This window comes from Kogia breviceps, chromosome 9 (genome assembly GCF_026419965.1).
Source record: "Kogia breviceps isolate mKogBre1 chromosome 9, mKogBre1 haplotype 1, whole genome shotgun sequence".
In the NCBI taxonomy this organism is placed as follows: domain Eukaryota; kingdom Metazoa; phylum Chordata; class Mammalia; order Artiodactyla; family Physeteridae; genus Kogia; species Kogia breviceps.
In genome coordinates this window covers 51,021,943-51,034,960 of record NC_081318.1, presented here as the reverse complement: position 1 = coordinate 51,034,960, position 13,018 = coordinate 51,021,943, and positions in this window count along the sequence as shown.

Below are 13,018 nucleotides of genomic sequence, written 5' to 3'. Positions count from 1 at the left end.
TTTTCTCTTGAGTTCTTTAAAACACTAAATAAATCGAAAGTTTAGAAATGTGAATGTAATCCTAGAGTAATCACTACAGGGAAAAAAACTACAAAGAGATATAGTCAAAAAGCCAATAGATAAATGAAAATGTAATACAAAAAATTTTTCCTATAATCCAAAAGAAGGCAGAAAACGGGAACAGAGAAACAAAAAACAGAGGGAACAGATAACAAAATAATAAAATGGCAGACAAATGCAACCATACCAATAACTACATTAAATAGAAATGGTCTGAAAATAACAATGAAAAGATGGATATTGTCAAGTTGAATAAAAACAAGACCTGGGGGCTTCCCTGGTGGCGCAGTGGTTGAGAATACGCCTGCCGATGCAGGGGACACGGGTTCGTGCCCCGGTCCAGGAGGATCCCACATGCCGCGGAGCGGCTGGGCCCATGATCTATGGCCGCTGAGCCTGCGCGTCCAGAGCCTGTGCTCCGCAACGGGAGAGGCCACAACAATGGAGAGGCCCGCATACTGCAAAAAGAAGAGGGGAAAAAAAAAAAAAGACCCAACTATGTGCTATTTATGAGAAACCCATTTTAAATATGAATACATACACAGGTTAAAAGTAAAGGATGGATGAAGATATACCATGAAAAGTACTAATCAAAAGAAAGCTTGGGGCTTCCCTGGTGGCACAGTGGTTGGGGGTCCGCCTGCTGATGCGGTGAACACGGGTTCATGCCCCGGTCTGGGAGGATCCCACATGCCGCGGAGCAGTTGGGCCCGTGAGCCATGGCCACTGGGCCTGCGCGTCCGGAGCCTGTGCTCCGCGGCAGGAGAGGCCGCAGCGGTGAGAGGCCCACGTACCGCAAAAAAAAAAAAAAAAACAAAAAACCCACACAAAAGAAAAAGAAAGCTTGGGTACTAATATTTATATCAAACAAAGTAGATTTCAGAACAAGGGATACTACCACGGATAGGAGTGATATCACATAATCATGAAAGCTTAATTGACTAAGACAACAGAATTATAATTGTGTTGTACCTAATAACAGAACTACAAACTGTGTGAAGCAAAAATTGATGGAATTGCAAATTCCACAGAGACACATCCACAATTATAATCACCTTCAACACTCCTCTCAGTAATTGTTAGAATAAGTAGACAGAAACTGATAAGAAAATAGAAGACCTGAAAGACTCTTGTCAACCAGCTGGGTCTAATTGTCATTTATAGAACTCTCCCACAACCCTAGCAGGACACATACTCTTTCCAAGTGCACATGAAACATTCACCAAGGTAAAACATTTTCTGTGCCCTCAAACAAACCTTAACACATTTAAAAGAATTGGAGTATGCTCTCTGACTATAATGGAACTAAACTAGAAACCAATAACAGAAAGCTAGCTTGAAATCCAAATATTTTTAACTCCAAATTTAATAAATATTGCCTGAGTGTTTCCCCAAAGGTTTTAGCAAAGCAAATTCCCATGTATATCAGTGTTTGCTTCCTCCCGAGTATGTCACCTGCAGCCTAGCTGTATCTAACCCTGTGTTTAAGGACCCTCCCACCCATCAGCTACCAGGCTTCAACCGATTTGATTTCACCCATCACTGTTTCCCAACATTTATAAGCACAGCAGCGCTTTATTTTCTGTTAAGAGACTCCAGCACTTCCCTGGTGGCGCAGTGGTTGAGAGTCCGCCTGCCGATGCAGGGGACGTGGGTTCGTGCCTTGGTCCGGGAGGATCCCACGTGCCGCGGAGCGGCTGGGCCCGTGAGCCATGGCCGCTGAGCCTGTGCGTCCGGAGCCTGTGCTCCGCAACGGGAGAGGCCACAACAGTGAGAGGCCCGCGTACCACAACAACAAAAGAGAGACTCCAAACATTTTCAATGGTTAATGCATGTGGGTGTAATTCAGGCTTTGCCAACCAAAACCAGACTATAATGACGAGCTTTATATGCCATAATATATGCACACTGATGCACTTAGCAATGCTTCTTGCCTCACCCTCAACCTCTTGTAATGTGCAAAATGTGCCTATAAAAGATCATAATCCTTTTTACTCAGAGTGCCTTTTTCTCTGGAGCCTTGCAAGTGCTTTCCACTAATGGCCTATTTTTAAGGGTCTTCTTGAGACCAGAGATGACACTTGGGCTTTACATCTAATGGCATCAGATTTAAATATTTTTGTCCCTGTTTTAAACATTCCTAATATGTTCAGAAAGAGGCCCTGAAAAACGTGAAAGCAGCTCTTTGCAGGAAACCACTCTTAGCAGGAAGCCCCTTTTCTTGCCACTTTAGCAAAGCTATATTGTAACGAACTTTTAACCAGGTGCCCCCATGCTCTACTCATCTCCAGCCCAAGCACACCTTTCAAATCTTTAATCACACAATACCCTTGTCTAACTTGTCGGTTCTTTCCATAGACCGAAGAAGTAGAAATGAAGAATAAGTAATTAACGGATGACCAGATCTCTTCCCTAGCTTCCCCTTCAGTAATCTCGTGAACAAACTGTGCGACCAAACTGTGTGACTAAGATAGCATCTAGAGCAAGATCACAAGAAGTCGACGAATACGCCTGCACACAGTGGAGGATGGCGATGACTCTGAGCCCCCATCTCAGTGATTAACTGAGATTACTTCCCTTCTTCCCTTTAAAACTTTCATGGCCGAGCAGAATCTTGGGAGGTGGTTTCTGGGGAACGTTGAGTCCACCATCTCCCTAGATTGCTGGCATTCTGATTAAAGACACCTTTCCTTTCTGTCAACATCTGTGAGTACTGATTTTGTAAGTGGTGAGCAGCCTGACCTGATTCATTCGATAATAAATGGACCACCTTTACCCTTTCTTATGTGCTCCAGGGAAGTCCTGATTTAGAAGATGCCCCTCTATCTCCAGCTTAAGCTGCAACTGCTGATGACATATCTGACTTTGGGCTGATGTTTAATATCCCTGAAGCAGGCCACAAGACTTTGACCCATCTCTCAGTCTTCTCTGGATGAATGTGTTTTTTCACAGATCCAAAAGGAGAAGAATAAAGAGAGTAGACTGAAAATCTCAGAATTATAAAGGGAGGAAGAACCACAGATGTTTTTCCTCTCTAAATATTAATCATTTTATACACGCAATTTTAAGGTTGCATTGTTCTTGCTTGACAGTCCTAGGAAAACTTCCTTTGTTTCTTAATTCGGTTCCTGGACTTCCTAACAGCTATTAGCTGAAGCCAGAGCTGAAGTCCCATTGAGAATTTTGTGCATTGCTAGAAATCCTATGATTCACTCAGTGGGCAGTTCTGAATTGTTTTTTCATTAAAAAAAATATCTTTATTGGAGTATAATTGCTTTACAATGTTGTGTTGGCTTCTGCTGTATAACAAAGTGAATCAGCTATATGCATACACATATCCCCATATCCCTTCCCTCTTGCGTCTCCCTCCCACCCTCTCTATCCCACCCCTCTAGTTCGTCAAAAAGCATCGAGCTGATAATACTGTATGCTAATGCACATATATGGAATCTGAATTAATTGTTAATCTGCTCGTGGGTGCTACTTTTTCTATGGATTGTGACTTTCTAACTCTTGAGAGGCCAGGCAAAAAACACCTGTGAGAGAAGGAAAAGGATAAATGAACAAAAAATCTGAGAAAATGTGCTGTTTCCCTGGAACTCCTTTCTGTCTTCATGCCACGGGGAATAGTTGAACCATCAAAAATCCACTTATAATTAGTGTTAGTGAAACCAGGAGCTTTGGGGAATATCCTGAACAAAGGCAAGAGTGGCAAATCTTGATACATTTTGCAAAAGGGAAGACATGGGATTTTTAAAAGTTGAAATACAGCATGTCATTTATTAGTTAATAAACTCATATGTTTTTTAAAAAATTAATTAATTAATTTAATTTTTGGCTGCAATGGGTCTTCATTGCTGCCTGCGGGCTTTCTCTAGTTGTGGCGAGCAGGGGCCACTTTTTGTTGTGGTGCGTGGGCTTCTCACTGTGGTGGCTTCTCTTGTTGTGGAGCACAGGCTCTAGACACACAGGCTTCAGTAGTTGTGGTGCGTGGGCTCAGTAGTTGTGGCGCACAGGCTCAGTAGTTGTGACACACAGGCACTAGGGCACAGGCTCAGTAGTTGTGGCACATGGGCTCAGTTGCTCCATGGCATGTGGGATCTTCCTGGACCAGGGATCGAACCAGTGTCCCCTGCATTGGCAGGTGGATTCTTAACCACTGCATCACCAGGGAAGTCCCCATATGGTCCTATTTAAGGTAATTTTAAAAACAAATATTATAAGGGTAAAGTCCTTTAAAAAAGAAAACAGAAATATTTTTTGTAGGAATGCCCTTTTTCTCTGGAAACTGCCAGAGCCACACATGTCACTGGTGTTTAGCATGCTGATTAATCAGTGGAAGAAATTCAAGGGTGAGATATTCAATGTTGTCAGTCAAGTGGCTACATTAGTCTGGACCATTTCCCTCAGGGGATTCAGTTCTTACTGTCACCTGATGTAGCTGCCAAGGAGAAACTTCTACTGTCTCTGTGCTTTGCCAGGGGCAGAGAGGGCTCAATAAGAGTACTGGAAGAGCAGGGGCTGGAGCTGTGCATGGAAGGGGTTTGCTGGAGAGGAGCCAGCTCATGACCTCACAGAAACCTCCTCTGACTAGACTTGTTTTCCTCCTCTAGCTCCAGCACATCCAGTGATGCAATTCGGTTTTCCCTTTTGCAGTGAGACCCACCCATTTGGCCACAAGGTACTCATTCTGCATTTACTGGTCAAATGCAGGAAAATCAGCTCTAAAAATACTGTCATCTAAGGTTGTATTAATAGAATATGTAAGAAAGCAAGATACATAGGACATGTGGAAGCTTTTAGGGCTTCCTCGCATTAAGGAGCAGAGGAATAAGTCAGGCCATACTTAATAATTAGGTTTTCATTGTATCACCCAATTTACAACATTATTTTTTTGTGCTTGCTGCAGCAGTACATGTATGAAATTATTGGGCTGGCCAAAAAGTTTGTTCAGGTTTTTCTGCAAGATGTTATGGAAAAACCCGAACTTTTTGGCCAACCCAATACTTTTACCAACAACATATTAATTGGGAGGCAGGCTCGTTTGGTGGGCAACACATAGCTTTGGAGTAAAGCAGAGCTGTATTTTAACTCTGGTGCTTCTACTCAGCAACTCTGGGACCTCAGGAGCTGAGTACTTTACTCCCCTAACCTCCATTCCTCATTGGTAAGTATGGGTGATGATACCCAGCTATGAACAGTGAAAGACACAACACAGGGACTTCCCTGGCAGTCCAATGGTTAAGACTCTGTGCTTCCACTGCAGAGGCTGCGGGTTCGTTCCCTGGTCAGGGAAGATCCCACATGCCTCAGGGTGCAGCCAAAAAAAAAAAAAAAAGAGTGACACCATATTCAAGTTCCTAATAAAATAGCTGGTCTGAGGAACACACTTTGAGAACCAGAGACCTATAGACTATTACCATCTTTCTGTGTTTAGTCTTTTTAAACATGACACAAACTTTCCATGCATATTGATGTGACTTGCTCTTATTTTTTTTATCTCCACCAGGATTTTAAAATTACTTTCTTGACAAAATCTCCTGTCTTATTAATGCTTTTTTTTTCTGTTATGAGTGGAATTTTTAGTCATTATAAAGTTTAACTTGGTGCACCAATGCAATTGATTTGTGTGGATTTCTCTTATATTCTGCAACTCTAGCTTTTCAACTTCCTTCATTTAGTTGTTTTATTTGTTGACTTCCCTGGATATAGGAATAATGGTGTAACAGGTATATTAGCCCAAAGCAAGTACAATCAGAAAATAACTTTATTTTTTCTCCCCATTACTTGTCAAACTGCACTCCTTCTTTCCCTGCCTCTGGACAAAATCTCATGGCAGTTCTCATGATTTCTCTGGTCAGTCTTAGGTGGGTGTGTTATTAAAATTCCTTAACAACTGTTCTGTCTGGGCCCAAATCTATCAGACCTTACTCTGGCCCAAGTGCTGGAGCAGGCTCCAGGAGGCCCCCTGCTGGGCTACGTGTTACCTCTTTAATTTCTGTTTCTTGGAGCCTATTGAGCCCAGGAGGAGGGTCATGGCAGGGGTGTGTGTGTGTGTGTGTGTGTGTGTGTGTGTGTGTGTGTGTGTGTGTGTGTGTGTGTGTGTGTGTGTGTGCGTGCGCACGTGCGTGTGAGAGAGAGAGAGAGAGAGAGGGCTCAGGCTGGGGCATTTACCAGTTGGTGTAGAAGTAGTGCTTATGTATTATAGGGATCAGCCTTATTCTTAGGTAATAAAAAAAAATTCCTCTGGTGATGTCTAGTGCCAAGTCATTGATTAAAGTTTTATGTTGTATGTTATTAAAAATGTTAAACTTTATTTCATGTTAAAGCCTTTCCTCTACCCCAAACTGAGGAAAGAAGGGAAGATCAGCTTCTCTTTCCTTGCCTGTACCTGCTGCTCCTCCTTCCCAGACACCAGGATGGCTCTGGAAACTCCATGGTTCACAGGGTTGAGGACTGGGGATGCAACTGATGAGAACCAGGACAGGTGGAGCTTCACAGATGTAATCTGGAACTGGTGTCTTTGATAGTGGCGGTATATAATACTGTCTGTAAAAAGTAGACAGCTACTGCCTACACTTTTAAGACTATATTAAACTGGAGTGTGTGTTAACTAGGGCTCTGGTTTGAGGATTTATGTGGTAGGCTGGATCAAATGTTGATACTGCCACCAACTGGGCACAGAATGTAATGCAGCTCTTTACTTAGAACAAACTGGGCAATAGTTTATAATTTTTTAAAAGGCCATTAAAAACAGGTAGTTGAGAATTGGAACCAAGATGGCAGAGTAGAAGGACGTGCTCTCACTCCTTCTTGGGAGAACACCAGAATCACAACTAGCTGCTGGACAATCATCAACAGGAAGACTCTGGAACGCACCAAAAAAGATAACCCACATCCAAAGACAAAGGAGAAGCCACAATGAAACAGTAGGAGGGGCCCAATCACAGTAAAATCAAATCCCATAATTGCTGGGTGGGTGACTCACAGACTGGAGAACACTTATACCACAGAAGTCCACCCACTGGAGTGAAGGTTCTGAGCCCCACGTCAGGCTTCCCGACCTGGCAGTCTGGCAATGGGAGGAAGAATTCCCAGAGAATCAAACTTTGAAGCCTAGTGGGAATTGATTGCAGGACTTCGACAGGACTGGGGGAAACAGAGACTCCACTCTTGGAGGGCACACACAAAGTAGTGTGCACATCAGGACCCAGGGGAAGGAGCAGTGACCCCACAGGAGGCTGAACCAGACCTACCTGCTAGTGTTGGAGGGTCTCCTGCAGAGGTGGGGGGGGGTGGCTGTGTCTCACCATGGGGACAAGGACACTGGCAACATAAGTTCTGGGAAGTACTCCTTGGCATGAGCCCTTCCAGCGTCTGCCATTAGCCCCACAAATGAGCCCAGGCAGGTTCCAGTGTTGGGTTGCCTGAGGCAAACAACCAACAGGGAGGGAACCCAGCCCCACCCATCAGCAGTCAACCAGATTAAAGTTTTACTGAGCTCTGTCCACCAGAGCAACAGTCAGCTCTACCCACCACCAGCCCCTCCCATCAGGAAAATTGCACAAGCCTCTTAGATAGCCTCATGAACCAGAGGACTGACAGCAGAAGCATGAAGAACTACAATCCTGCAGCCTGTGGAACAAAAACCACATTCACAGAAAGATAGACAAGATGAAAAGGCAGAGGGCTATGTACCAGATGAAGGAACAAGATAAAACCCCAGAAAAACAATGAAATGAAGTGGACATAGGCAACCTTCCAGAAAAAGAATTCAGAATAATGATAGTGAAGATAATCCAGGACCTCGGAAAAAGGATAGAGGCCAAGATCAAGAAGATGCAAGAAATGCTTAACAAAGACCTAGAATTAAAAAACGAACAAACAGAGATGAACAATACAATAACCGAAATGAAAACTACACTAGAAGGAATCAATAGCAGAATAACTGAGGCAGAAGAACGGATAAGTGACCTGGAAGACAGAATGGTGGAATTCACTGCTGCAGAACAGATTAAAGAAAAAAGAATGAAAAGAAATGAAGACAGCCTAAGAGACCCCTGGGACAACATTACACGCAACAACATTCAAATTATAGGGGTCCCAGAAGGAGAAGAGAGAGAGAAAGGACCAGAGAAAATATTTGAAGAGATTATAGTCGAAAATTTCCCTAACATGGGAAAGGAAATAGCCACCCAAATCCAGGAAGGGCAGAGTCCCTATAGAATAAACCCAAGAAGAAACACGCCGAGACACATAGTAATCAATTTGGTAAAAATTAAAGACAAAGAAATATTATTGAAAGCAGCAAGGGAAAAAAGACAAATAACATAAAAGGGAACTCCCATAAGGTTAACAGCTGAATTCTCAGCAGAAACTCTACAAGCCAGAAGGCAGTGGCATGATATACTTAAAGTGATGAAAGGGAAGACCCTACAACCAAGATTACTCTACTTGGAAAGGATCTCATTCAGATTCGATGGAGAAATCAAAAGCTTTACAAACAAGCAAAACCTAAGAGAATTCAGCACCAAAAAACCAGCTCTACAACAAATACTAAAGGAACTTCTCTAAGTGGGAAACACAGGAGAAGAAAAGGACCTACAAAAACAAACCCAAAACTTTTAAGAAAATGGTCATAGGAACATACATATCAATAATTACTTTAAATGTGAATGGATTAAATGCTCCAACCAAAAGACACAGGATTGCTGAATGGATACAGAAACAAGATCCATATATATGCTGTCTACAAGAGACCCACTTCAGACCTAGGGACACATACAGACTGAAAGTGAGGGAATGGAAAAAGATATTCCATGTAAATGGAAATCAAAAGAAAGCTGGAGTAGAAATTCTCATATCAGATAAAAGAGACTTTAAAATAAAGAATGTGGGCTTCCCTGGTGGCGCAGTGGTTGAGAATCCGCCTGCCAATGCAGGAGACACGGGTTCGTGCCCTGGTCCGGGAAGATCCCACATGCTGCGGAGCAACTAAGCCCGTGAGCCATGGCCGCTGAGCCTGTGCGTCCGGAGCCTGTGCTCCGCAACGGGAGAGGCCACAACAGTGAGAGGCCCGCATACCGAAAAAAAAAAAAAAAAAAAAAAAAAAAGAATGTTACAAGAGACAAGGAAGGACACTACATAATGATCAAGTGATCAATCCATGAAGAAGCTATAACAATTATAAATATATATGCACCCAACATAGGAGCACCTCAATATATAAGGCAACTGTTAACAGCTCTAAAAGAGGAAATCAACAGTGACACAATAATAGTGGGGGACTTTAACACCTCACTTACACCAATGGACAGATCATCCAAAATGAAAATAAATAAGGAAACAGAAGCTTTAAATGACACAATAGACCAGATAGATTTAATTGATATTTATAGGACATTCCATCCCAAAACAGCAGATTACACTTTCCTATCAAGTGTGCACGGAACATTCTCCAGGATAGATCACATCTTGCGTCACACACCAAGCCTCAGTAAATTTAAGAACATTGAAATCATATCAAGCTTCTTTTCTGACCACTACGCTATGAGATTAGAAATGAATTACAGGGAAAAAACCGTAAAAAACACAAACACATGGAGGCTAAACAATACGTTACTAAATAACCAAGAGATCACTGAAGAAATCAAAGAGGAAATTAAAAAATACCTAGAGACAAATGACAATGAAAACACGACAATCCAACACCTATGGGATGCAGCAAAAGCAGCTCTAAGAGAGAAGTTTATAGCTATACAAGCCTACCTCAGGAAACAAGAAAAATCTCAAACAAACAATCTAACCTTACACCTAAGGGAACTAGAGAAAGAAGAACAAACAAAACCCAAAGTTAGCAGAAGCAAAGAAATCATAAAGATCAGAGCAGAAATAAATGAAATGGAAACAAAGAAAACAATAGTAAAGATCAATAAAACTAAAATCTGATTCTTTGAGAGGATAAACAAAATTGATAAACCACTAGCCAGACTCATCAAAAAAAAGAGAGAGAGGACTCAAATCAATAAAATTAGAAATTAAAAAGGAGAAGTTACAACAGACACCGCAGAAATACAAAGCATCCCAAGAGACTACTACAAGCAACAGTATGCCAATAAAATGAACAACCCGGAAGAAATGGACAAATTCTTAGAAAGGTATAACCTTCCAAGACTGAACCAGGAAGAAATAGAAAATATGAACAGACCAATCAAAAGTAATGAAATTGAAACTGTGATTAAAAATCTTCCAACAAACAAAAGTCCAGGACCAGATAGTTTCACAGGTGAATTCTATCAAACATTTAGAGAAGAGTTAACATCCGTCCTCCTCAAACTCTTCCAAAATATTGCAGAGGAAAGAAAACTCCCAAACTCATTCTATGAGGCCACCATCATCACCCTGATACTAAAATCAGACAAAGATACTATAAAAAACGAAAATTACAGACCAATATCACTGATGAATATAGATGCAAAAATGCTCAACAAACTACTAGCAAACAGAATCCAACAACACATTAAAAGGATCATACACCATGATCAAGTGGGATTTATCTCAGGGATACAAGCATTCTTCAATATATGCAAATCAATCAATGTGATACACCACATAAACAAATTGAAGAATAAAAACCATATGATCATCTCTATAGATGCAGAAAAAGATTATGACAAAATTCAACACACATTTATGATTAAAAACTCTCCAGAAAGTGGGCATAGAGGGAAACTACCTCAACATAATAAAGGCCATATATGACAAACCCACAGCAAACATCATTCTCAATGGTGAAAAACTGAAAGCATTTCCTCTAAGATCAGGAACAAGACAATGATGTCCACTCTCACAACTTTTATTCAAAATAATTTTGGAAGTCCTAGCCACGGCAATCAGAGAAGAAAAAAAAATAAAAAGAATACATATTGGAAAAGAAGAAATAAAACTGTCTCTTTTTGCAGGTGACATGATACTATACATAGAGGATCTTAAAGAGGCCACCAGAAAACTACTAGAGCTAATCAATGAATTCTGTAAAGTTGCAGGATACAAAATTAATGCACAGAAATCTCTTGCATTCCTATACACTAATGATGAAAAATCTGAAAGAGAAATTAAGGAAACACTCTCATTTACCATTGCAACAAAAAGAATAAAATATCTAGGAATAAACCTACCTAGGGAGACAAAAGACCTGTATGCAGAAAACTATAAGACACTGATGAAAGAAATGCAAGATGATACCAACAGATGGAGAGATATACCATGTTCTTGGATTGGAAGAACCAATATTGTGAAAATGACTATACTACCCAAAGCAATCCCTATCAAATTATCAATGGCATTCTTTACAGAACTGGAATAAAAAAATCTTAAAATTTGTATGGAGACACAAAAGACACCAAATAGTGAAAGCAGTCTTGAGGGAAAAAAAACAGAGCTGGAGGAATCAGACTCCCTGACTTCAGACTATACTACAAAGCCATGGTAATCAAGACAATATGGTACTGGCACAAAAACAGAAACATAGATCAATGGAAAAAGATAGAAAGCCCAGAGAGAAACCCACACACATATGGTCAACTAATCTATGACAAAGGAGGCAAGGATATACAATGGAGAAAAGACAGTCTCTTCAATAAGTGGTGCTGGGAAAACTGGACAGCTACATGTAAAAGAATGAAATTAGAATACTCCCTAACAGCACATACAAAAATAAACTCAAAATGGATTAGAGACCTAAATGTAAGGCCGGACACTATCAAACTCTTAGAGGAAAACTTAGGAAGAACACTCTTTGACATAAATCACAGCAAGATCTTTTTTGATCCACTTCCTAGAGTAATGGAAATAAAAACAAAAATAAACAAATGGGACCTAATGAAACTTCAAAGCTTTTGCACAGCAAAGGAAACCATAAACAAGATGAAAAGACAACCCTCAGGATGGGAGAAAATATTTGCAAACAAATCAACGGACAAAGGATTAATCTCCAAAATATATAAACAGCTCATGCAGCTCAATATTAAAAAACCAGACAACTCAATCCAAAAATGGGCAGAAGACCTAAATAGACATTTCTCCAAAGAGGACATACAGATGGTCAAGAAGCACATGAAAAGCTGCTCAGCATCACTAATTATTAGAGAAATGCAAATCAAAACTACAATGAGGTATCACCTCACATCAGTTAGAATGGCCATCATCAGAAAATCTACAAACAACAAATGCTGGAGAGGGTGTGGAGAAAAGGGAACCGTCTTACACTGTTGGTGGGAATGTAAATTGATACAGCCGCTATGGAGAACAGTATGGAGGTTCCTTAAAAAACTAAAAATAGATGGGCTTCCCTGGTGGCACAGTGGTTGAGAGTCCGCCTGCTGATGCAGGGGACACGGGTTCGTGTCCTGGTCTGGGAAGATCCCACATGCCGCAAAGCGGCTGGGCCCGTGAGCCATGGCCACTGAGCCTGTGCGTCCGGAGCCTGTGCTCCGCAACGGGAGAGGCCACAACAGTGAGAGGCCCACGTACCACAAAAAAAAAAAACAACAACTAAAAATAGAATTACCATATGATCCAGCAATCCCACTAGTGGACATATACCCAGAGAAAACCATAATTCAGAAAGACACATGCACTGCAATGTTCATTGCAGCACTATTTACAATAGCCAGGTCATGGAAGCAACCTAAATGCCCATCGACAGACAAATGGATAAAGAAGAAGTGGTACATATATACAATGGAATATTACTCAGCCATAAAAAGGAACGAAATTGGGTCATTTGTAGAGACATGGATGGATCTAGAGACTGTTAAAGTGAGTGAAGTAAGTCAGAAAGAGAAAAACAAATATCGTATATTAACACATACATGTGGAATCTAGGAATTGATACAGATGAACTGGTTTGCAAGGCAGAAATAGAGATACAGATGTAGAGAACTAACACATGGATGGA